This window comes from Mercenaria mercenaria, chromosome 1, assembly GCF_021730395.1.
Source record: "Mercenaria mercenaria strain notata chromosome 1, MADL_Memer_1, whole genome shotgun sequence".
Taxonomy (NCBI): domain Eukaryota; kingdom Metazoa; phylum Mollusca; class Bivalvia; order Venerida; family Veneridae; genus Mercenaria; species Mercenaria mercenaria.
In genome coordinates, this window is record NC_069361.1 from 111,029,619 (window position 1) to 111,034,687 (window position 5,069).

Genomic DNA, 5,069 nt, shown 5'->3' on the forward strand with positions numbered 1-5,069 from the left:
AATATTTGTGAAAATTGGCTTGTTACAGGTATAAATACTGCGCGTTGCCTTTATTCAGATCAAACGACTATGAAACGCAAGAGAAGCCTCTCTCCTCTAACACTTTGGAAAGCGGCACATGTGTTCAAGCACCAAAACCTAGAGTGTTGGTTTCAATTTGCGAAGGATGGAGAATCACACAACAAGGTGTTTGCATCTGATTTTGAGCGAACAAAGAAGCAGATAAAACTGGAAGATGAAAAACCATTCCTGACGACTTTCAGTGTCGGAATACGTCCGACACAAAATCAGAAAAGAGTGCTGAACCAGATGCTTAGAGTGAGCAATCACGCGTACAACTGGAGCAACTATCTCGTTCGTGAAAAGAATTTGAAGCCTAAACTGTACGACTTGCAGACTTACGTTTGCAGGACGAATTCTAGTGACGTTCCGATGGAATTCAGAATGGACACAAATGACGACTGGTATTTCAATAACAAGATGACACAAATTAAAAAGGCAGCTTGTAAGAACTTTTGTACCATGTACAAGTCGGCGTTAACGAATCAAAGGAAGAACAAAAAGTACACCAAGACAGTGATTCTTAAAGACAAGGACGATACGAATCCAAGTCAAGGAGCGTTCGAGATTCAAAAACAGTATATTCGAACACTGAAGGAGACAGACAGTGATGATAATGATATCTTACACCACTGTGTATCAGCTAATGCTGACAACTTTTCTACGCGAAGGAAGAATGTAAATCGATTCCTGCGCTTGTCGAAGCCAGTGAGAAAACTGCCACCTATAGAACATGCCGTCAAGATTGTCAAGACAGCAAAAGGAAAGTTTGTCTTAAAAATTCCATGCGATCCAAAGTACACGAGAAGCAAACGGTACGAAGAACCATTCGATACTATGTGTGGAATCGATCCTGGCGGAAGAGCATTCTTGACAATATACGATCCATCAAAGCCGCAAGCATTTCAAATTGCATCTCGATGTAAAGCACCATCTAAGCCAGTTCGTAAACAGACAAAGAAAAAGGGGAAAAAATGGCACAGGAAAAAGAAAAGTCAGCGCCGCGTCAGGAGCATCATAGAAAAGATTGACGGTCTTCATGCAAAAATCGACTATGTTAAATCAAAAATGCAAGCAGCTATACGACGAAAGCAGCCTCAAGCAAAAATTGATCGACAAAGACAATTACAAAAGGTGTATTATCGACTAGGTAATGCTATCAGATGGGTGCATCTTCGTTGCACATATAATCTGATGCAATACTCGTACGTAGCCATTGGAGAGATCGGCATACCTAGTATCATTCGAAGGCAATGTAATGGAAAACGAAGACGTATCAACAAAAAATCCGTACGTCATCTGACAGTGTGGAATCATTGCAAGTTTCGTGAAAGGCTCGTGTATCGGGCCAAAGGCACAAAGACCAATGTTATCGTTCAAGATGAAAGCTATACGTCCAAAACATGCAGCGAATGTGGAACGATAAACGACAAATTAGGAGGCAGCGAAACATTCAAGTGCATAAATCCTAGCTGTGATTATATTACAAACAGAGACGTTAATGGTGCAAAGAACATTCTTAGGAAGTCTCTCGGTATCGGCTCAATTAAAACGTACCGTGCATGACTTTGAACACTGGAAAAGTAAGATCGGTTGACTCGCCGAATTCCGGCTGAACCTTATAGGGGAAGCATTGGTGAATAAAAAGGGTCCGTCGGGTCATTATAACTACAAATATGACACTGTGGTTAAGTTTATATTCTCAACTGATTGTGATAACCTTATACTTTATATATGTTACTGGTGGCTCAATAATACAGATGTGTTGTGTGAATTTCTTGATACATGTGTAATTTGTGAATAAATTAGAATTCATGTGAAATATATATACTGAATGAATAGCATTGTATATCACTAGTCACTATACAAAACTTTTACTTTGCCCATGCCGATCAGAATCCCAACAAGGGAGGAAAAATGCTCAACACCATGTAAGGACTAGGAAAAAATTCCAACATCATACCATTGCATCGAAAAGCATTTCAAATCTCTGAGTAACGTTCGCTATCATATAGCCTTATGGTCATGTTTTGGCATTCTGATATTTTGATAAGAGTCTTATTGAGAGGCATTTTGTAATGGTTTTCACAGATCTTTTTGCAGGTTTTATTTCTAAAAGAGGTAACTCTGTCATTCTTACGTATGTAAGAGTTATCGCTTTATTTGCATTGAGACGATGCATTGTAAAAAGAGTATCAGAGGTTTGTCTGCATTTCGATGCAATGGCATGTAGCTGGATATAAAGGCTCGTGGCAAATACAAAAAATGAGACGTTCAGGAAAGCAAAAATGATCAGTCAGAAATGAGTTTTGTTTCACAACGTGTTGAAATTTCGAAGTACTATACGCCTTATCTAATATCTCACAAGTAATATTCTATGAGAAGTTTTTCAATTTGACTGTATTTTTCCTAACGTGTCATGTTGTATTTCAGAAATCAGTTTTTTTTACAACGTGTTGAAATTTCGAAGTACTATCCGCCTTATCTAATATCTCAAAAGTAAGATTCTATGAAAAGTTTTTCAGTTTGACTGTATTTTTCCTAACGTGTCACGTTGTATTTGCCAACGATCCTTACTTGATGTATGATATTTCTCCGAGATGTTAAAGGCCAAACTTGTCTGATAAGTACACTAAATAAGCAAAGGTACAACCAGCGTGAGTGAACTTGTTCATTCACACTGGTGAATACCCTTATCTTTTAGTATTGGGTATGGACAGTGTACCCGGCAAACAAGTCGGCATAGTATAAATTCGGACAGACAGGAGAGGCTATAAGACTCATGATACAGACAAACACACCAAACCTTCATCTCGGAGTACTTTTCTACAGTGACTGTTGTTACTATTGATAAATGAAAAAGCAAACTCAAGCAATAGTAGTGCCTCTTTTACGGGCATTGCCTCTTGTACGGGCAGATATCAACAGAAGAAAACAATACACGTTAATACGAAATACATCAGAGTCTATCTCTTTGCTTCTTCGAAAATAAAAAGCACACATCACTGTTCTGTCATCAAAAATGTAGACAACACTGTGAGCAGCCTGAAACAGAAATGAATATCTTTAACAGACTGAAATACATTTTGAAAGTACCAAGTCCTAGATAATTTATCACAAAAAATGCAAGCTATAACATTAAATTAACATGGTGTTGTACTTCTTGAAATTTAATCTAGCTGTGCATATTGTTGAAAATGAATACCTGATTATCTTTCCATAATTCTACTGTAGGAAATTGTCACACACCACTGCTGTAACATCTTTGGCAGGTCACCACTTCACAACAATGCTCTGAAAATAAAATGAAATAGAACATCAGTCAATCAATTGTTCATATTTTCTATGTGGAATAACACTGAAATGCTTTGAGAAGTTTCTTCACTCTTACAAAATCTATGACAAAAATGTTCATGTATCAAGCATCAAGCTGAATGGCATTATACTTGCTGAGTATTTGTGAAATGCATACCTTATTTTTTTGCTGTGGAAAATCTGTCACACAAAACTTCAATATGGTTGATTGGTTGTAAAACTTGAGACATCTTGGCCTGTACAAATCACATCACAGTGCTGAAAAAATAAAGCAAAGCATTAGAAAATCACAGCTTCTTGATAACTCATTTTGCAAAAGTGCTTATGCATTTTTACACACAATGAATAAGACAAAATTAAGTCCAGAAATGTTTCCATTATGTATAACTGAGCATCTCAAAAAGCTTGGCTAGTTCATATGACAATCAACAGTGATAGCCGAAACATGCATTCAGTGCCTCTAAAAAGCTGAAATTATTCCTAATTCAGTCCGTCAAAATGCTTATTTATTCTTCTAGACCACAAAACATTGAACACAGGGTCTATGGATTCCACCTTGTGGCATGCCATAACGTATTTCAGACGCTATCAATTTACCCGGCTTCGGCTGGCAGCCATTTTTAATTTCAATACAACTCGAAGAGAAAACCGACCTACCTTTGCATGCAGATTTTGTCTCCTGTTATTGCCATCCCAGTCCATCCTTGGTAGTTTTCGACGGCAGACATTCTGAGATGTAATTTGTCACAAAGATTGTTCAGCTCCCTCCATCTGCAAGCACAAGAAAATGATTTTATTCCACAGAAATACGTTCGCGCGCAAAGCCATTACTCCCGCTCCTTGCTGAACCTAGTTTGACCTCACGTTTGACCCCACGTGACCCAGGTCACCGCCCAGATTTCGGAAAATACGGTCTAATTTTAGACTTGGGTTTCCAGAAAAAGTTCGGAGATGGTGAACGACAGGGCAATTTGAAATCGATGTTTTGAAGTCAATTCTGATCGCAGAAAGCCGAAAATGGTCTCATTGTAAAGCGGAGACATTTGTCTTTGTGGTATCAAATTGTCAGTTGCGTATCTTGTTTACTTTTTGCAGAATTATCGCCCAAACATGTACCTTTGTTGTCACGGAGCGGCCATTTTGTTGTTTACCGTGGTGTGTCATTTCTGAGCTAGAAATTAAGTCTTTCTCCAAGATTGTAAATTATGACACAATTATCATAAAACTAGAAAGGTTTTACCTATAGAATGAGACCAAGAACACGAATTTACATCGAAGATTGAATAAGATATTCACGTCTGAAAATCACTCATTTTCGTGCCTGTTTTGACGAATTCCGTCACTTTTTTCAGAGTTAAAAATCTGCTAGACCAAATGATTTGGAACAAAATCTTTACATGCATTTATGAGGCTAGGTAACTGGCTTTCTGATTCTAAAGCAGATATTTTTTAAATCCATGCATTAGAAAACTACGACGGTTGAAAGCACAGGCCTCATTTAACGCATCCTTATGGTATAGCATTTATATAGTAAGAAAAAGGAAAAGGTAGGACACTTCTGAATACCCATATTCTCTTGTTCATTAATATATGATCGATATCAATAGAATAAAATTTAAACATTAGTTGGAAATATTAATTTTAACAAATATACCACAAAAAGTGTTCAAATAAGTCCTATTATTGCTATAAAA

General features: G+C 37.3%; 1 long non-coding RNA gene across 1 annotated transcript; it reads right to left on the reverse strand.

Moving 5' to 3' along the window:
* Positions 1-2,152: 2,152 nt before the first annotated feature.
* On the reverse strand, positions 2,153-4,843 carry LOC123561739 (uncharacterized). The gene is made up of 3 exons (XR_008366597.1): positions 4,033-4,843; positions 3,533-3,633; positions 2,153-3,354 (listed from the first exon to the last, which is right to left on the reverse strand). It is a non-coding gene; the product is annotated as an uncharacterized LOC123561739 (long non-coding RNA).
* Positions 4,844-5,069: the final 226 nt, after the last annotated feature.